Source organism: Salvia miltiorrhiza, chromosome 6, assembly GCF_028751815.1.
Source record: "Salvia miltiorrhiza cultivar Shanhuang (shh) chromosome 6, IMPLAD_Smil_shh, whole genome shotgun sequence".
NCBI classification, from domain to species: Eukaryota; Viridiplantae; Streptophyta; class Magnoliopsida; order Lamiales; family Lamiaceae; genus Salvia; species Salvia miltiorrhiza.
This window is the reverse complement of record NC_080392.1, coordinates 34,001,804-34,024,551: the sequence shown is the minus strand read 5'-3', so window position 1 is coordinate 34,024,551 and position 22,748 is coordinate 34,001,804. Positions and strand designations below refer to the sequence as shown.

The window sequence follows — 22,748 nt, the reverse complement described above, 5'->3', positions numbered from 1 at the left end:
AGCAACGTCTAAGTGTGAGGAGGGGGATGTGTCTTTGTTTTTGTGTGTCTATATTGAGTCGTGGTGCTGTCTTGCATGTTAGTCAAGTGAGTGTTGGTTTGTTAGTTTTGTGTATGCATGCTGCCAAGTTGCACTTTGTGATGAAGTAGATAACTTGATACTTTTGGAATTGAAGAGTTGTGATTTTATGGATGAATATTTATTAGATGAAAATTGGGATGACGAAGAAAGGCAATAAGTGAGTAAAAACCACACATAAGTGAGATTTGAGCTTAATAGAGTAGAGCACTCTCTACTATATTCCTTTTTGAATGCTTTGATGTCCATGAGGTCGTGATATTAAGTGTGTCATATGTGACAAATGATAGAAGGCACTAGGAAAGCCCATTTGGCCTGCGTTTCATTGCCTACCCATACATTAACCCCTAGTGAGCCATTTTTGAAGTCTTAACCATTTTTGTTCTTATTAGTCACTAAATAATTAGCCAAGGCCTGTTTTAGACTCTCTCTTTGGCCTAGTGATGCATGTCTAATTTTGAACTTCATTCCATTAATTACTAGAGAAAGTTAAGTTGTGGTTACATGTGCCGTTTGCCCAAACTGTTGTCTTGTGCTAAATGATAAGGGTCTGTGATCCGTTTGGCAAAACAGTGGCAATGAATTTAGATGGGGTTTGAGAGTCGATTTGTGGGGATATTTTGTAAATGACGATTGCATGTTGAGGAGTGATATGAAAAAAAATTCAGAGAACGGTTCTGCTGTATAAAAAAAATGAAAAAAAATAGAAAAAGAAAAGAAAAGAAAAGGAAAAAAAAGATGATTCACCAGTTTGAGTTGAGCATGTAGTATTATTGTTATTGATGGAGTTTTTCCCCCAAGATTAGTTGGTTGCTTTCTTTCTCTATGAACTTAAAATTGTGGATGATGATTCGGATTAGATGTGCACACTTTGATCTTCATTGCTTGAGCCTAGGAACCCCTTTAGATCCTTCCAATATTATGAATGGTCCCTAGCCCCATTACGCCAAATGAACAAAGTCCTTTTTGAGTCACTATTTGACCGCGACATATCATGACCGAGTGGATCTTTTCTTATATGTGTGAATATCCTTAAATGCAAATTTGAGCGAATGAGTGAAACCGTGAGTTATACTTGCTATTGCCTGATTTTGACTAATTTGATGGTAGAGATGCATTCTTGAGATTCCATATTCATCATTTTGAAGGTTGAGAGTTATTTGTGAATTACTTGGTTTATCTTGGGATTGTGCGTTGCAAGCTAGCAGTTGGCATTTACTTGGCGGTTGTGTTTTCGTGTCTCACTTATTATCTTCCATATTTCTTTTTCCTTTTTGTGTGTTTGTGTGTCGAGTCGGGAAAAGGTCGTGTCTAGATAGTTATTTCCTCTTTTTAGTCTTTTCTTCACTTCATACTTGAGGGCAAGTATGATTCAAGTGTGAGGAGATTTGATGTGTGTGATTTAGTTGTCTAGATTCGAGTTATTTATCATGTGATTTTATTTGATATTACCCAAGTTTGTGGTGTTTTGGCGCAAGAATTGCATGGATCGGAGTTGGAGACTCATGGATGAAGAAAGCTCAAGAATGGTGTGAATTTGATGAAGTTCGGTTGATTTTGAAGAAGGAATTAGAGATTGGGCTTGGAGTTATTTGTTCTAGATTTAATTAAAGCCTAATACTCTTATGTTTTAATTAATTTTTGGGCTCATGTTTTGTAAAGGCCGATCAGCCCATTTAGTGGAGCTAGGGATCGGCACTTAAGGGTTTTAAATCCCTTTGTTTTGTTTTTATTGGTGATAGCCGCTAGTATACTAGATATAAGTTAGGATTAGTCTTTAATTTCCTTTAAGCACTACACGTTTCTTTTAGGCTTAGGATTTTATTTTTGCTTTTGGAGTTAATTGCTTGGTGATCACATCTTGGCAGAAGACGCACTCTGCCTTGTTCAATTTCTTGGTGACCAATTTCAATTTAATTTTTATTCTTGCTTTTACTTTATGTTTGCTTTTATATCTTTGATTGTTTCTAGTTTTAGTATGAGTAGCTAATTTCTTAATTCGGCGAGAATAATGAAGTATTGATTTAATAATCTGTGAGACCTAATTGTTCATATAATTGATTCATGTTGATTTCGATTTGTTCCTTATGTTTAAAGACAATTCTGATTATATATAAGCCTGATCAACTTAGATTTAATTGGATTAAAGCCAATCGGTTCCTGCCAATCCCTAATTGTTGGAATAGGACTGATTAGTGATAAAGCTACCATGTTCGTAGTAGGAATAAATTGGTAGATTGATTATTACTAGTGTATCTAGGGTAATATGTCTAAACTGGGTTCCTTCATCGTAATGCTATTAGAATATTAAATTTAGGTCTGGCGTCTCCAGCTAGGTTATATTTTAATAAGGGAAATAGGCAGGTCTGGCGTCTCCAGCTGTCTATCGACACAGTAAGTAGGAATTGGGGTACGTCCGTTGCGTTCACGGTATCCTATAACTGGTTGGTTGATAGGAATTAATTTATCTTTGCGTCAATGAACATATTTATTAAATTAGTATGGATTTATTCGAGTCGAGTTACTTTTCTTTGATTAATTTCTAGTAGCTATTTTTTTAAATTTATTTGCTTTCTTAGGTTAATTAATATTTCTCTAATAATTTAAGGCGTGGTGGCTACACCAAATTTAGATCTCTAGGAAATTGATTGCAATTACCCGTTCTCTGTGGTTCGACCCTGCTTGCTACTAACTATACTAATTCTTAGATATTGCATGAATTATTTGGTGGTATACGACGATCACCACAACTTTATAGCCCGACAAAGTCTAACATTTTCTACTCGGATAAGGTGCCGGTTCAGATCAGACAGGTAATCGAGCGAATTGTGGATTTTAAGCTGAGGTCATTGCCGTTCATATATCTGGGCGTTCCACTGTTTGTTGGGCGCATTCGCTCATCCTATCTCCGTAGTATTCACGATAAGATTGTGAATAAATTTACTCGGTGGAAAGGAAAGCATCTATCGATGGCCGGAAGGGTTTGCTTGATCAACTCTGTTATTCAAAGCTCCCTGACTCGCTCCATGCTGATCTATCATTGGCCGAGGGCGCTGCTTAAAGAGCTTGACGCCAAATGTAGAAATTTTATTTGGACAGGTGATGCGGACAAAACCTCTACCTGCACGGTAGCCTGGGCTATTAAGGAAGAGGGTGGGCTGGACATTCGCTCTTTCACTACTATGAACCGGTGTTTCCTTATGAAAAGGGCTTGGCAGGTGATCTGCGGCGCTAGGTTTTGGGTACGACTTGATGAGAGATCGCTACCTGAAGCCTTTCGGCCAGACTAAGACGGTGGCGGCTCCATCGTCTGTTTGGATGGGCCTCCGGAATGAGATAAGTCACTTGCTTCATGATTCTTACTGTTATATTTACCGGTGCTTAGATTAATTTTTGGACTGATGACTGGCTTGGTTCAGGATTGCAAATAAATGTGGAGTTTCGCATTACGTGCGCGAGTTTCTCACTCAATCAGTTGCCGAGTATTTCTTTGAGGGAGTTTGGCACTTCACACAGGATTTTGTGGATGCTTTCCTGAACATTGTTTGTGACATCCTCCTTCTGCCTATCGGGGATGATAAAGACACCAGATTTTGGAAACCATCGCTTAATGGTAATGTCACATCTGCGCTGGCATTTGCTCAACATTGCCATCGCTTCCCTCAAGTGAAATGAGGCAGCTGGATTTGGGAAAAGCATATCCCTGTTTGGAGATCCCTTGTCTGCTGGTGTGTGCTTCACGGGAGATTTCCAACTTTTGATCGCCTAATTCATCATGGTATAATTATACCAAATCACTACGTCTTTTGCATGGCGAACGACGAGTCCATGGATCATATTTTCTGGAGCTGCCCCAAGGTGCAGCCGATTTGGCACACTTTTCTTGAGTGGTTCAACAAAAGTCATCTTCTTGCCTGCATTGACGTCCACATCTTGCTCGTTAATGCTTGGAATCAGCATGACATGAGCCCACGAATCGCGTCGTACTGGAAGATTGACATCATCACTTGTTTATGGAGTATTTGGTGCAAACGAAACTCCTGTATTTTTGAGAATGATAAGTTCGCTGCTATGAGTGTCCTCAAGATGGTGAAGGTGGCCTTTGCGGAGACTGAAGCTAATTTCAAGAAGGTGGGCTACATGAAGAACTCTTGTCAAGAGCTTTTGACGTTAAAAAAGATTGGGATCATGGCGAGGGCTGCACCGCCTCCTGAGTTTGTTAATGTGCATTGGTGGCCTCCCTCACAACATTGGATGAAGGTGAACCCTGATGGGTCAGCTCTAGGTGCCCCAGGAAAAATTTCTGCAGGCGGGGTGTTCAGGGATAAATTCAGTTGGGTCCGGGGCGGTTTTCATGTCAAGGGAGGGGTTGGCTTCGCCTTTGAAGCTGAGCTGCTTGCAGTCATTACAGCTATTCAAAACGCTCATAGCCGGGGTTGGCACCACTTATGGATTGAATCGAATTCTACTTATATTGTGCAGTTACTACAGACTAGCTCCAACGACGTCCCATGGCGTTTTGCTGCACAATGGAAGAGAATTTTAATGCTTCTCAAGGATTTCAATCTCCTTATCACTCACATCTTCCGAGAAGGGAATAAAGTGGCCGATATTCTTGCAACTAATGATATGACTGAGGGGTGGTGGCCCCATGAAATAGAGGAGATTAAAGTGGCGGTGAGAAAAGACATGTCTTGCCATAGCCACTTTGATGCGTCTTCGACTTTTGGGCCATTTGGCCCTATTTTTCTCTTTATTTGTGTCGGTACAGGCCTGTCCGGGGGAAAAACGAAGTTGTGAAGGAAGGAAGGTCAGTAGAGCGGAAATGGAAGAAATGCGGTCAGAATGGGCATTACCGAGCCCAGATTGCCAAATCATGCTTACCAGCATGGAGCTTCGGCCAACAAGTACCTCTCCAATTCAACTTGGGGCATGGGAACCTGGAGCGACCACCTGGTATGAGCCATACCGATAAGAGCAGTCCATCTGATCGTTACCATGAGAAGCAGACAGCCAAAGCCATAAAAGGAAGGTCAATCTCGGAGATCTCAAAGGAACAAGCGGAAAGGTTGAAGAAGAAACTGGAAGGATCGAAAGAATGGGAAAGGTTGACTAAGCCCGCAGCTGGACGCCATCTTTAATCGAATCAATCAAAGATTGAGCTAATTAAGGAAAGAAGATCCCGGCGAAGATTTGGAACCGGCACGGCTAGGGTAGGCCTCTACCATCCGGCAGTATAAAAGAAAAACAGTGTGCAGCGTGCACGAGCTCTTGGCACCCTTAAAACTTTTGTCTACTTTTGGTTATCATTTTAAGTTCGTCGTGTGCGGCATTCAAAACAATTCTATATTTCTGTATTTTCTCTATTCCGTTGTGTTTCTACTGTTGAACAATATCAAAGGCTTGAAGCCTAGGTACTCTTTATCTATTTCAGTATTTCCTTACATTTTATCATGTGTTCAATCTATTTTACAATCATGAATTCTGCCATGTGTGAGTAATTCTTTAGGTGAGGTTTTAGGGGTGGAAGTAATTGTTGTTAATATGTAAACATTCGTGAGGCACTTGTTCTTTCGGTTGAATCTCGTGGTTCCGGAAGGATCTGTTCGACATCATGGGCAGTAGGGGCCTAACGGGTGATCTCCGTTCGGTAAAACGCTGTCCATGTCAAGCAAAGGCCAGGACATACCAAAGTACAACAATCAGTATGCCCAAGACCGAGTAGCTGAGCAGCGTCAACAAAAGGCGTTGTAGATCCAGAAGGTGGGGAAAGGGTTGATGGGATACACTGCCCTCCCTCAGTCTTGGGCTTCTCTAGAGACCATCCATCAACTGTGACGAGGCATAAAGCCATGGTTATCAAACGAGGGAAGCAATCTCGGCGCCGTAGCATGTCTATGACTGGTTGGCTGACAAAGCCGGAAATAGTTGAGTCCAGGAGGCATGTGTCACTAAAAGCGCGGAGTTGGGGACTTCGGGAGAGAAGGTTGGTGAGGGCCATACTTGGTGAGTAACGGGTATGGCTACTATCTAAGGAGAAGTGAAGCACTGCCTTGTGACCGGGTATTGTGTGACCTTCGGACCAAGTGACCACAATGAGATCAACCATCCTATATGTGAAGTACAAGTCCTTGAAACGCCCCAATGTCTTTGGGCCACGCCTTGGGATTGTATGGACCATAGACGGATCATCAGTGTGCCTATGACCGAAACGAATGTTAACAACAATTATGACCTAACCGACTAACCTCACCCCTTGTTATTATTGATTTTGTTTATTTCTTGTGCAGAGTATACAGATTGAGAATTGTGACACCTCAGTTTGTCGTAGGAGAACAAAGTGGTTCCTCACTCCCTGTGGGATTCGACCCTGCGCTTACCGCTAAGACTAAGTTCTTATCGTGAGAAGTAGGAGCGTGTATTGTCCGTACTGGGCTTACACAGGTATTTTGTCCACACCGCACGACGGGTGTGTGTCAAAATTGGCGCCGTTGCCGGGGAGTGACGTGCAGCAATTTTGTTCTCTCCTCATTCCATCTTCCGCTACTGGTGTATGCATGGAACTCGTAGAGCTGTAAGAGCATTGGTGTTTGACCCGATATTGATCGAACAGAAAGACGACTACGCGCAGAAGCACGAATAGCGAGATGCGAAGCTATGGCAGAAGCCGAACAAGCAGATGTTGTACCGGAGCAGACCCTCAGACAGTTGGCATACCCAACTAACCTCAACTTGAGGCCGAACGGAATCACCTTACCCGCAAATCCGTTCGCACCTCGTCGGTATGACATGAAGCCCTCATTGCTTCAAATCTTACCGAAGTTCAATGGATATCAAGGAGATGACCCTCATACTCACCTCCAAGACTTTGAGATGACAATCATGCACCAATCAAATGATGAACAGCAAGAGTATGTCAAGTTGATACTCTTCCCTTTTACCCTGGTGGACAATGCAAGAAGATGGCTGTATGACCTACCCGAGGGCAGTGTCACTACATGGGCACAACTGCAACAAGCCTTCTTGGAAGAATTTTTCCCAGCAGCACGAGTGGAGCGGATGCGCTGGGATATCCGCAGCATAAGGCAAGATGGGCTAGAATCCTTCTACGAATACTGGACGAGATTCAAGAGAATGTTAAGCAATTGCCCCCATCACCAAATCTCTCCGAAAGATCAGGTGGAGAGCTTTGTAAAGGGCATGCGGAGGAACGATCGCAGTCTGGTCCTAGCAGCCTGTAATGGATCATTGATGAGCAAAACCCCGTTGGAAGTCTTCCAACTGTTGGGCACCATGGCAGAAGAATCACGCGATGAAGGGCATGAAAGGAATCTAGAGAAACCAAGGAAAGCTGAAGAGAAGGAAGGGATGTCTAATCTGGAGAAAACCATGGAGAAAAGCATGAACGAACTCAAGGAACTTCTTTCGGGCTTGACTATACCAAAGAAGATTCGCCAGTGTGGTCTTTGCGATGCCACTGGACACCAATCTGAAAACTGTCCAAATTTTGGTGAAGATATTGTTGATGTCAATGCCATTGGAGGACATGATGGGAATCCACGGAAGTACGATCCTTACGCAAATACTTATAATCCTGGGTGGAGGGATCACCCCAACTTTCGGTGGAAGCAAGATGGTCAGCCCCAACAGCAGAACAATATGGGCGCACCAATGCAACATCCTCAGTATAATCAGAACCAGCATCAACAACAGTACCAGTTAGGACCACCTCAACACCACAACCAGAATCAGCAACAACCTCCTTACCAACCCCCACATCGGAGAGCACCTTGGGAAGAATCAATTGAAAGCATGGCTAAGGAGAGCGAAAAGTTTCGCAATGAAATTCGTGCCGGCATGAACCAAACTAACCAGCAAATTAGTCATTTGACTAAGGCAGTGGCCAAACTAGAGGAGAACGCTGGTAAACTCCCAGCCATGGGAATCAACCCCAGAGAGCATGCCCAAGTGGTGTTAACCGAGTTTCCTGAGGGGGAAGAAAAGGAGGAAGAATTGTTAGCAGAAACTGAATTGCTTCGAGGAGGCTGGAATAAGAACGGGAAGGGTCCAACTGATGAACAAGCTGGAGGTAGCAACCCAACCGAAGCACCTTACCCAGGGCGCCTGAAACAGAAAGCTAGAGAGAAAGAAGCAAGTGAAATGATGAAGATGTTTCAAAAGGTTGAGTTGAGCATACCTCTACTCGATGCCATCAGGCAAATTCCTAAATATGCTAAATTCTTGAAAGACCTTTGTTCAAGAAAAGTCAAAATGGAGGAAGAGGTCCTCTACGTGATGGGAGAAAGTGTTTCGGCAGTGATCCAACGGAAGCTTCCCACTAAGCGAAAGGATCCAGGGATGTTTACCATTCCATGCAACATAGGAGGAACCAACATGGATAAGGCAATGATGGATCTAGGGGCCTCCATTAATGTGATGCCATTGGCTGTGTACAAGAGATTGAATGTTGGCGAGATGAGGAACACCCGTGTGGTCATACAGTTGGCTGACAGGTCCAACGCTTACCCTGAAGGAGTAGTGGAGGACGTACTGATCAAGGTTGGAGATTTGATTTTCCCAGCAGACTTCTATGTTCTAGATACCGGACCTGAAACTGGAGAGAATGCCATACTATTGGGAAGGCCGTTCATGATGACCGCTGGAACCAAGATAGATATGAAAACCGGAATCTTGACATGTTAATTCGACGGAGTTCAAGTGGAATTCAACATTTATGAGACCATGAAGAGGAAACAAGCAATGGAGACGGTGGACATGGTCGATGTATTTGAACCCTTGGTGCAAGAACAAGGAATTACCTTTGGTTCCAGGGATACTACAGAAAAGGTGATTCAGTATGGTCTGACTGATCGGGATGCCGAACATATGGAGGACGAGGAAATGAAGGAAGCCATCATGGAGCTCTACTCTCTCCGAGAAAGCACTCTAGAAGCCGAGGTGGAGGTAGACCAGAAGATCAAGGAATTAATCCAGGAGGTCTATCTAGCTGGGGGAACAGAGACAAGCAAACCGGAGTTATTGGCTCAGTATGGGCGGAACGAGAAGCTGCTGCCTTCAATCCAGAAAGCCCCCGTTTTGGAGCTCAAGCAACTACCTAAGCATTTACAATATGCTTATCTGGGACCAGAAGAGACACTACCAGTTATCATCAGTTCTGATCTAACCGTAGTGCAGCAAGAGCGATTGGTCAGAGTATTACGGGAGAACAGGGAAGCCATCGGCTGGACCTTAGCCGATATCAAGGGCATTAGTCCCACGGAGTGCATGCACCATATTTACCTAGAAGAAGGAGCCAAACCCGTTCGTGACTCTCAAAGAAAGATGAACCCAGTCATGAAGGAGGTGGTACTAAAGGAAATTCTTAAGCTATTGGAATTGGGAATCATCTACCCCATATCCGATAGCCAATGGGTGAGTCCAGTCCATGTCGTACCGAAGAAGTCAGGGATACAGGTTGTGGAGAATGATCAAGGCGAGCTTGTGCCCACCCGGTTGCAAACTGGATGGAGAGTTTGCATTGATTACAGGAAGCTGAATGATGCAACCAGGAAGGACCACTTCCCACTGCCCTTTATCGACCAGATGTTGGAAAGGTTGGCCGGTAATGCCTATTACTGTTTTCTAGACGGATATTCTGGATACATGCAAATTTTTGTGGCACATGAGGACCAGGAGAAAACCACTTTCACCTGCGTATTTGGGACATTTGCATACCGGAGAATGCCGTTCGGACTCTGCAATGCACCGGGAACTTTTCAACGGTGTATGATGAACATCTTCTCCGACCTATTGGAGAATTGCATTGAAGTATTCATGGATGACTTCACCGTATATGGTAGCTCTTTCGACACATGCACTACAAGAAAACATACCTATTGCGACATACGCACATGCGACACTACATATATGTGTTGTAAAATTACCACACTTATGCTTTTAGTGTCGTATATTTACGTCAATTGTGCGTCATCTAAATATTATGTCATAGTTTAGTGACACGTATTCGACACTTATTTAACGTCTCAGAATTGCTACAATTTATTTACGACGCATCAATAAAATGCCACAATTATACCACATATTAAGAATAGTGTTGCATTCAGTGTCGTGTATTTGCATCAATTGTGTGTCATCTAATTATTGTGTTGTAGTTTAGTGACAAATATGCAACACTCATTTTAATGTCTCAAAATTGCGACAATTTATTACCGACACCTCAATAAAATGTCTTAATTATACCACATATTTAGAATCATGTTGCATTCAATGCAATATATTTGCGTCAATTGTATGTTATGTAAGTATTATGTCACAATTTTATGACACTTATGTGACACTTATTATAATATCTCAAAATTACTATATTTTATTGGCTACTTCTCAATAAAATATCATAATTATACATCATGTTTAAAATAGTGTTGTACAATTCTAGCACAATTTGCGATATTTTATATTTCTTACATAAATTTACGACATAAACTTCGCGACACCGGTTATACAACATCACTATTTTATACTTTTTAACTTGATATTTTGGGATTCCTCAAAAAGAATTTTTGATTTGCGGGTTTGTGAAACGATAATGTGTATGGTTGATAATTTCAACAAAATTAGGAAACAAAAGTACAAAATTATCGAACAAAATGTTTGAATAACAAAAATTATTGAACAAAATATTTTAGCGGGAGAGATGGCGCCAGAATTTGGTATGTTTCCATTATTCGAAAGAGAAAAGATGGGCATCCTCAGTGTCAATAATTGTTAATTTTATCCCTCTAAAAAAATATTAACTTTAATAATTGGAAAGTACGAAAATATTTTTAAAATTGGAAACTGAGCATTGTATTATATTCTTCTATGGTGTAGTTGTGAAAATTGTGTATAATTAGTCCAATGTATCTGGGTTCGAGTCCTGCAAAGCAGAAAAAATGGTTGGGTTTTTTTTTATTTTAGAATAAAATACTTGAGTTTTCCTTTTGTCATTATGTACATAAATATTAATGTATGTTTTTTTCCAAAAAAATAAAAATTATTGTATACTTTTCAAAAACCTACTTATGATAACAACTAGTATGTTCGTCCATGTGATGCACAACAATTATTGAAATTAAACGATATATTTAAATAAATTAATATAAATATTAAATTGAATTAAAATATAAACAAATGCAAAAATAAATTTTAAAAATCTTCATCAATTACTCAATAAAATTCTGAATTTTAAAATGTAAATTTTCAACTTTGTATAAAGTATAATGATAATAATAGTTATTACACAATTGAAAATTATTTGATAATAAAAAAGCATTAAACATTATTATTATTATTATTATTATTATTATTATTATTATTATTATTATTATTATTATTATTATTATTATTATTATTATTATTATAGAGTATGTCATAATAAATAAATAAATAATTTTCATACACACATATAAATAAAAATTCATATTTGAAATTATGTTTTAAAAAGTCTATAACTAATAATTCATCTATAAAGTTATATTAAAATTAATATAAAACATTATTTTTAAAACGGAGTTATAAAATTAACCAATATATTTTCCTTCGCCTCTATTACATTCTAAACTATTATAATTTTTTTTAAATATGTATAACACAAAACCTGATATTTACTTATTTTTCCTTGAAAAATAGAAAAAATAGAAATATAAATTAAAATAATATAGTAGAAAAAAAAAGAATAAACATATCATTAAGGAGAAAATTAATATAAAAATAATTTACAATAAATTTAAAATGAACATTACATGTGTATATAAAGTTTCATCTTTCATATTTTTCTCAGCTTAACTTCTATCATCTATTCTCTCTCCTCTCTATTCTTTTTCTAGGGTGCGTTCAATTTGGTCATAAATTTAACATGGGAAAAAGAGAAATAAACAAAATTTCAACCTTTAAATTCTTCCTTTCTTTTCTCTCATTTCCTACAAAATAGAATTTGACCCTCACTCATTACTCATTTTCACTACAAATGAGGGATAAATATAAAATAATTGAGAAAAAATAATAATAAATATGTTTACATCAATAAATAAATAATTTATAGACAAACATGACTACAAAAAAAAAAAAAAAAAAATTAGCCAAATAAGAATTTTATTATTTAGGTATATAACTAATTATTCATCTATAATTTATATTAAAACTAATATAAATTCTACCTTTTAAAATTATATTTTTAAAATTAAAGATTCCCAAAATGAATGAATATAACCTCACTTTTCTTAGTTGCATAAAACATTATTATAATTAAAATATATATAAATAAAAAAATTACAGAAATTGATATCTAACAATTTGTTGATAATAATATATCATTTTTTTTTAAAAAAATATTAAATTAGATATTTTTATGTTATGTTTGATAAAATAAATTAAAAATTAATAAATTATGAAAATTTTAAAATATTTTATTTTCTCGCTTTTCATTAAAATTTTATAACTTTTTATTTATGTTTGTCATTTTTATCCAAATAAGTATTTGTAATTTTTTTCCAAATAAATTACGTATTGTTTAATTATACTCCCTTCGTCCCACCTTCATAATCCACTTCGCTTTTTCACATATGTTAAGAAAATGCAGTTAATCTATATATTATATAAAAGAACAGTTTAACGGCTATTTTTTCCTGCCATAATTTAAAATTTCAGTTACTTTTTTAAATTTCAGTTATTAAATTACATTTTAATTCAATCAATTCTACCACGTTTTAAATAGATGTAGGAGCAGTTTTCTTTTTTCCAAGTTAAACTTCTTTTCTTATTTTCTTTAATTGTTTTTCACTTTTTTCTTTCTTTCTTTTGAAAATCGTTTAATTTGAGTAATAACAATAAAATATTTAATATGCATATCAAATTAAAAATCATGAGATTAGCTTTAATTTGATATATAATATATATAATATAGATTTAAGATAATAAAAATATTAAATTTAAAGTTTTCAAATTAAATTGTCTTCTCTCTCATCTTTCTTATTTTAGTTCATTTTATCATTTACTTATTTTCTTTTCATTTAAATATTTTTTATTGTCTTTTGTTTCTTGGTTTTATTATCTTCTTTTTTGTGCATAACATGTTTAAATATGATTTCATAGATATATCTGTAACTTTTTCTTGTTGCTACGATTTCATAAAAATTTTAAGAAATTTTAAAATTTCAAAATTATAAAAAATAAATTTAAAATAAATAAATTATGGTAACTTAAAACTTTAAAATATTTTTTTAATCTTTCCTCTCTACTCTCTACTCTCTTTAATGATTTTTAACCCTCTCTCCTTAATGAAATGTTTAGTTTTTTCTACTAATTGTTTTTTCTATATATGTATTTATTTTTATTTTTGTGTTCTAAAAGGGAAAATAAGTAGATACCATATTTTTTGTCTTACATATTTCTTTAATTTTAATAGTTTAAAATCTAAGAAAGGTGAAGGAAAATATATTGGTTTATTATATAACTCTATAAAATATTTTTTTTATATTATATTAATATAATTTCAAATATAATTTTTTATTTTGATGTGTAATACTTTATTAATTTAAAACCTATAATTATCATTACAATTTATATAAAATTGAAAATTTACGTTTTCGAAATTGAGTTTTCATTGAGTAATTGATGTTGATTATTTTATTTTATTTTTAAAACATGTTTAACATTTGCTTATAATTATATTCTCTTTTATATTTATATTTATTTATATATATCTTTTAATTTCGATGCTTGCCGTGCATCGCACGGACGGGCGTACTAGTATTGTTTAGAAAGATAAATTATATGTAAATTTTCAATTTTGCCCTTATTTATTCTATATTTGACTATATTAATGGTGAAATTGCGGCTATTATATAAAATAAAAAAGAAAAACGAAACATAGAACTATTGAAAGCACAAGAAAGCAGACTAAGGATCAATCCTCATTAAAACCCTCTATAAGGAAAAGCCAAAGGGACATTAAAACCCTCTATAAGGAAAAGCCAAAGGGAAAACCTTATAGAGGAAAAAAGAGAAACCTTATAGAGGGAAAAGAAGCCTCATTAAAACCCTCTATGTTTGACTATATTAATTAAAAGACAAAAAATATAAATTGTGAATTTTATAAGCTTTAAATATAATTAATTTTGTAAAAAATAAATTGATACAAATTTAATTTAGAAAGTGAACTATATGATGGGACATTCCAAAAAAAAAATAGAGGACTATAAAGATGAGACAGAGGGAGTAATATCTATAAATTTGCATATATTTAAGTTAGAATAGTTTTTAATGCAATAAATGAGAAAGAGATTATATTGATTTGTTTTAGAACTTTTTATTTTAAAAAGTGAAATTTGTAGATTAAGTTTAATATAAATTTGTAGATGAAAAAATAATTATATATCTAAAAATTAGAATTTAAAATATTATATATATTTATTTAATTTTTCATTATATTTTACGCATAATTTATTTATTTGTATAAATATATTTATTTTTATCTTTTTACTTTTATATTTTTTAAAATTAATGAACATTATATATACACATATTATGTAAATTTGTCTTTTTACCAAGGATATTATTATATCTAAATAAAAAAGATTTGAGAAGGACCACGTCCAACACTAGAAAGTGGAAACAAAGCAGACAACGAAAACTTAATCAAAAAAATTGACTCAAAAAAAAAAAAAAAACTTAATCAAAATTTGGCGGCATAATGGACTAATGGTTCCAAAAGAAAGAAAAAAGTGGCGGTACAATCTAGATTTCAATATTTTTGTTTCCAAATTTTCAGGAAAAGATATCCCATATACGAATCACTTCTCAATTTGTGGTTAATTCTTTATATAACAGCATTGATAAAAGGGAAAAAAATCCCTTTCTCATATTTGCACTATACGGTAATTCAGATTTTCTACTACCGCCCTCTCTACGCCGCCTCTGTTGAACGCTCTTTCGGCATCTGGAGGATCAACGTTCAGGTTACAATAAACATTTTCTTGATGTGAAATTAATTTGATGTTAAATCATTGCTTAAAGTTGTTATATTGGGATATCGAATTCGAATTTTGTTGGAGGTTTTAAATATATGGGTATACTTATTGGTGCTGGATTTTTGGAAAATGTATTGATTGCTTGGGCTTCGTGGTACTCATGTGAAGTTTTTTAGAAGTATAGTGGGAAATGATAGTGCTATAGAATATCAAATAATGCTAATTTTAGTTTGCACCTTCCACTTGTTCGATAAAATGCCTAATTGTTGTGTTAACTAAGAATTCAGCCCCTGCCATTGAATCTCTCGAAATTGCTTTAAAAAGGTGTAACTAAGGAACCAAGGAGAAAAGGAAAGAAACCATTATCATATTTCTTTCACTAGGCGGTAATCCAGATTTCTATGGCAATTCATTCTATGGAAGAGTAAAAACCGTAATTGCAGTCATGAATATAGGTCTACCCCAATTTTCTACTTGAAGAATTTTGATTTATTTGTTATTTTTCATGAATTCTATTGAGAGTGATGATTGGATGATAATATTATTTTTATAGATTTATTGATTCATTTAGACATAAAAGATTACAAAAGTATTCTTAAGCTGAGTGATCGACAGACACAATTTTCCATTCAAGTTTGATTTTTGTTCCATCACTAATGAATTTTGCTTCCTTGCTTATATTTTTCTGTTTAAATTGTTTCATGCATGATTACATTTGTTTAGACGGTGCACTTCTCCAGGTATTAGTATTGATTATATTTTTCAATTAACTTACTTAGTATATGTATGAAATGTAATTTAATTTGTTGAATTTATGTAGGAACAAGGAAACATTGCAACAAGAGAAAGCAAGAGGAAGTCAAATGATGTTGAATGTCACTTTGTCACTTTATCACTTATCTATTCTTGCATAGTTAGATAAATTTACACTTTAATATTTGACGTTAGTAATGAGTGTAGCACATTGTTTTCCAATTTTTACATTTACAAAATATTTATTTCTATATTCTGGATAATTGCTTTCATTTGAGTAATGTATGTTTTGTTGATTTTTCTCTTAATTCGTTAGTAAGGCATTATTTATAAATAGAGCAACAAAATTACTCATTTAAATGTCATATAAATGATGCAAAAATGTGTGATAATAACAAAGTAATATATAAGGTGTATATTTTGTGACATTAAATTAATTTTTTGCAACATATATTTTATGTTGTAATACTAGCTAGGTGACATTTTCACTATGACGTCATCTATGTTGCAAATAATTACGTCACATTAATTGTAGTGTCACAAATTAGGACATGTCATTTGTATTAGTGTCGTATAAGTGATGCAAGATTTATGACATAGTAATAAAATGATGCAAAAGGTGTTGTATATTTGCAACACTTAAATAAAATTTTGCAACAAATGTTATACGTCGCAATATTATGCGGCACTTTAAATATAATATTACAAGTGTCGTGCAATTTCACGTCACATTGTTTGTAATGTCACAAATTATTGTCGCAAATAATGATGCATCATTTTTCAGGTAGTAATGCACAAATGTCGTATATATCGCGACACAAATTAAAAGAGTGTCGTAAAAATAATAAATCACATTAATTATAATGTCACAATCTAGTGTCGCAAATTAGGATGCGTCATATTAATCAATGTCATGTAATGTGACGCAAACTAACATGCGTCACTATATTAATGACACGTAATGTGTCACAAATTTTACACGACATTTAATTTAACGATGCAAAAAGTGTCATATATATTGCGTCACTATTGGAAAATAATGTCGTTAATTTGCATCATCACCTATTGCGACATAATCCACCGCGACGCAAAAACTGTCGCAAATTAGCTTTTGCGTCATAAAAAATAAAGTTTGCGACACATTTTCCATGTCGCAAAAAGTCTTATTTCTTGTAGTGATGTTTGAAGCATCTAGAGCTTATCTTGAAAAGATGTGTGGAGAAAAGCCTGGTCCTTAATTATGAAAAATGCCATTTTATGGTAAGGGAAGGAATAGTGCTTGGGCACGTGATTTCAGAAAGGAGGATTGAAGTGGACAAGGCTAAAGTCGATTCCATCGCCAAATTGCCCTACCCGACAACCGTAAAGCACATACGGGCATTCCTAGGCCATGCAGGTTTCTACCGGCGATTTATCAAAGATTTTGCCAAGATTGCCCAGCCCATGACCAGGCTTCTTCAACAAGATGTGCCGTTTGAGTTTGATGATGATTGTAAGGAGGCATTCACAATTTTGAGAAACAAATTGGTGTCGGCCCCCATCATTCAACCACCAGTATGGGACACACCGTTCGAGATCATGTGCGATGCCAGCAACCACGCCGTTGGAGCGGTACTGGGACAGAAGAAAGGCAAGGAGAGTTACGCACTACTAGAAAAACGCTCATAGATAACGGATTTTATCCGTTATCTATGAGCAAAAAAACCGTTGTGTATAGTGGTGTTATCTATGATACGTATCATAGACAACGGTTTAAGAACCGTTATGTATGTGAGAATAGATAACGGTACGAGACGCTCATACATAACGGTATGAAACTGTTATCTATAATGATTATACATAACGGTTTATACCGTTATGTATGAGGATTTTTCCGTTATGTTTTGTTTTTTTTTTTGTTTTTTTTCCTATCATAGTTAACAGTTTTTTTTCTATACATAACGGTATGAAACCGTTATCTATAATGCTTATACATAACGGTTTATTACCGTTATATATGAGAATTTGTCCGTTATTTTGTATTTTTTTTTTGTTTTTTTCCCATCATAGTTAACAGTTTTTTTTACTTCTTATAACGGTTTTTGCACCTTTTATAACAGTTTTTTTGCACTTTATATAATTGTAGTATATTTTTAAATTTTGCAATTTTTATAAAACGACAAAATGATAAAATCAACAATAACAATATTATATATCATCCAAAATATTCATACATTATCATCCAAATATAATGAAAACTTCACATATATTCTATTTAGCTAGATGTTTAATTAAAAAATATTACAAATGCGCGCAACTTGCTAGACATTTGAAACGACGTTCTCTGCTTCAGCCTTCTCGTTTGCAGTAGTCCTCATAGCTCATCGACTCCCATCTACTTGATCCGCCAAGATGATAAACTCAATCACAATAATGAACTGGAGAATTAAAAAAATCCGGCAACATGTGAGTTACATAAGTAATCTTCAAGATCTCAATGTTCTATCTATATTGTTAAAATGAGAAGAAGATTACCCTGCACCAACACGAGCGAGTTCACCTGCAAAACATAGCCAACCCGAGCTTCTTAAATAAAAGAAATATGAAAGAGATATTTCAACTCTGCTCTCTCTCACAACGTTACATATATACCGTATAGTTGAATATAGTCCGAGGGAATGAAGAAGGGAATAACTGAAACATCAATTACTTAGCATAATTCTATTCATAACTTTCTCAAGTAAGAAACATGAATCTCAACTTTGAAAAATCATTATCTCAACTTTGAAAAATCATATAAAATCAACCTCTTCAAAGAAAAATGCAAGCTTTACCTTTTAAGAAAGCTATTAAAGTCTATCTTTATTAGAAAGTTACAAAAATACAATATCTTCTCAAGTGTATAAGAATACAACACATAGTAACATGCTCAATATCCCCCAATTTCTATCATATAATCACATTCCACGCTCCCAAGAGTTCAATTACATAAGCATCAAACATTTAGCTATCTTACCTCAAGAATGCCCAAATTCACTTATTGCTGAATTCTGAAATCATGGGAATAGACAAAGGAAATAAAAAGTTCATTCTGCAAACATCCTGAAATGAAGAGACTGAATGAATCTTTCCGTATAAACATTCCGTAGCAAGGAATACAAACCTCCAGATGCTAGTGAAGTTGTCGCAACACCTGAGAGATATTGCACAACTTTAGGTTCAATGCGCAGGAACTGGAAGTCACCAAAGTCCACCTTCACAATACCTATCTCAGTATAAGGAACATAATATTTCTGTCACATAAGGCTAGAGAAAATAAAAGACATCCAAGCTAAAAGTTACCCAGAATGCATCTGGATGCTTAGTCGTGTAGGCAGTCCGAATAGCTTCCATATTGCTCTCATCAACCTATGTGAATTATATGTAGCGCGTGTTAAATTGAACTGTCAGAAGAGAGTGACTGCCTAACTATAGTTTGATTTGTTCACCCAAATAACTAGAATTCAAAGCATAGAGCAAAAGGAAATCTTGAAAAGAGTGAATCTTACCAGGAGAGCGTCTCCCTGAATCGTAACAATAAGGTCAATCCTGTCCTCAGGATCTTTCGCCACAAGCAATGAGCATTTAGGATTAGCTAGCAGGCCCTGCGCCAATTACAAAAGTTTTTAACACTCTCAAACTGCAAGTTGACATCAAGCCTGAAACTAATAGAATTGGTTTTCTATGCAAGGCAAAAAGAGAATGCTACCAAATGCAGAAATTGGGGAATTTGAATGTAATGGTGTAAGATATACCTTTGTATGAGCTGCTAAGTTACTAACAGCAATTATGGGAGATCCGTAAGCATCACAAGCAAAGTCAATCATGGACCCGAATGGATATCCATGGTGCTCCTGCATAAGATAATGACAATCAATAACCACATATTCTAGTTATCAAGCATGAGAAAGGCGTGTGATCAAAGAGTGGTTATACCTGAGAGAAGGAGGAGAGAAATCCCCGTACACTGTGATGAAAAGTGTTCTAACTTCCTCGATAGGCGGAAGCCTAGCAGCCTTTTCCTGAGGGAAAAAAGAAAAGAAAAAAGATTGATGTTGAGAAAAAAGATCCACAACATCTGCCAACTACTAGAAATACAGTTATACCCATAAAGACCTCATTTTGCAGAGAGGGAGGCGTACCTGATGATCATGGATGAGTTGAGAGAGATTGACTTCTTCGTTAAGATAGTTTAAAACAAAGTGAACTCATGACGCACAAGCAGTTTAGTAAGTATACTATGAAGCATCAGAAACCTCAATTCTAAAAAGTGTAGGCTTTCCACTTAGACGAAGCAAGCAGCTGGACTTTAAACATATTGAGTATAGCAAGTAACAGGCACAGCTCCACTTAGTATAAACCTCAATTCTAAACATATTGAGTAGCAAGTAACAGACTGTCAGATAACAACTTGAGAAATTCAGAATTCGAAACCATATGTAGCGAAATCCTTGGCACTCAATCAAACATACATCAGCATATAACAAATCATACCGTAATCGGTGCTATTCGATTAACAAATATCACAGACATTATATGTGGATTTATTCTCACGATGATTATATTCAGAGTTACAACAGAAGACATCAATATATTTCCAGAGAGAGGTACACAATGAGGAAAACGAAGAATTTACCCTCGGTAGTCCAAACGTAGGTACGAGGAGCAATGGAAAGCATCGAGGTAAGCACCACTGAGGCAGTCGCAGTGTGGTACGGCAACATCGAAGTTAAGCTAACACAACCTATCTCCACGGGCTGCAGCTGCCATTTGTATGAATTCTGAAGCTGCAATTTGAGGAGACGAACTTAGATATGAAATTAGGGCTCACATAAATCGGGCTTTTTGGAGTTGAGATGTTAGAGATGGCTAGAGAAGGACTTGCGATGGAGTCGACTGCGCAAGCGGTGAGACGATGGAGGAAACGGCGAGGGGCAATTCGGAGAGAGCGGTGGCGCAGCACAGTGGACGGAAACTCAGGCGGTGACGAAGGCGTGCTGGACGAAATAGAATTGAAAGAGAAAAAACATCGAAACCCGATGATTCTTGAGATTTAGGAAAAGAAGTAGAAAATGATAGAGGAAAAGAACCACCACGCCCATCACCGTGCCGGAGGCGGCGAGAACCGGCAATCTGTGCGCAACCCCGTGCACCAAATTTCGATTACGCGCTCCTCGACGGTAAAGGACGAACCAGAGCAAGCCTAACACTCGCCTGCTCGGCCTGCTTTGCTGCTGCGGATAGAGGGCGGCGGTGGCCGGCGTCTTCGACGGCGATGAGAGCTGAGAGATAGAGAGGGGCGGCAGCGGCTAAGTGAGAGATAAAGAGGGTTCAATTTGGGGAAATTCGGTGGGGGGTGGTTAGGGTTTGATTTTTGATAATAATATTAAATTTTAAAATAAATATAGAAAATAATACATAACAGTATTGAAACGCTCATATATAACGGTTAAAATAACCGTTACAAAAAGATGCTCATAGATAACGGTTTTGTAGTACCGTTATGTATGCAACTAATAGATAACGCACAAACATAACGGATTAACTTAAACCGTTATCTATGAGTATGGAGAACACTACATAGATAACGGTTTTTTGTCAAACCGTTATCTATACCTAAAAGTGCGCTCATACATAACGGTTTTTTAAAAAAACCGTTATCTATGCACTGTTATGTATGTAAACTTTTGTAGTAGTGACGTAATCTACTACGCATCCAAAACACTGAATCCAGCACAATGCAGCTATACCACTACTGAGAAAGAACTCCTGGCGGTGGTGTTTGCCATAGAGAAGTTTCGTTCCTACCTTTTGGGAACGAAAGCAGTGGTCTACACGGATCATGCCGCGTTGAAGTATTTGATGGCCAAAAAGGAATCCAAACCTCGACTCATCAGGTGGATCTTGCTATTACAAGAGTTCAATATAGAGATAAGGGACAAGAAAGGGGCTGCAAACCTCGTAGCAGACCACTTGAGCAGGTTGCAACTGGAAGAAGATGATGGTATGCCCATTACGGATACCTTTCCAGACGAGAAACTTTATTCCATGAGCATCCTGGAGGAAGAAGAAGAACTATATGCTCTAACCAAGCAGGAGCCCTGGTATGCGGATATAGCTAACTATCTGATTACTAAGGAGTTACCCCCAGGATTGACAAGATTCGAACAACGGAAGTTACTCGCGCAAGCACGATACTACCACTGGGAAGATCCATATCTCTGGAAGACTGGAGCAGATCAAGTCATACGGAGATGCATACCTGAGGATGAGCATGCCCAAATTTTGGACATGTGTCATGGAACAGCAAATAGCGGACATTTTGGAGGAAAGCGCACAGCCCACAGAATTTTGGAGAGTGGATTCTACTGGCCCACCATATTTGCGGATGCAAGGAAATTGGTACGGAGCTGCCCGAAGTGCCAAATGACTGGAGGAATTACCGCAAGGGATGAAATGCCACAAGTTCCAATCATGCCGGTCGAAGTTTTCGACGTATGGGGGATTGACTTTATGGGACCCTTCCCAAAGTCAAGGAACTATGAATACATTCTGGTGGCAGTAGATTACGTATCAAAGTGGGTTGAAGCCAAAGCAACCGCAAGTAATGATGCCCATACCGTGGCAGGTTTCCTGAAGGAGCAAGTGTTCGGGAGATATGGTATACCCAAAATTTTAATCAGTGACCAAGGGTCCCATTTCTGTAATGCCATTATCAGAACGCTAACCAAGAAGATGGGGGTGACACACAAGGTCACCACTGCATATCACCCCCAAGCAAATGGCCAGGCCGAGATTTCCAATAGAGAGATAAAGAGCATCCTGGAAAAGGTGGTGCACCCCAACCGTAAGGACTGGAGTGATCATTTGGGA

The 22,748-nt window shown here is 36.6% G+C and overlaps 1 pseudogene; it reads right to left on the bottom strand.

Moving 5' to 3' along the window:
• Positions 1-18,026: 18,026 nt before the first annotated feature.
• Positions 18,027-22,092, bottom strand: LOC130990793 (uncharacterized; annotated as a pseudogene).
• Positions 22,093-22,748: the final 656 nt, after the last annotated feature.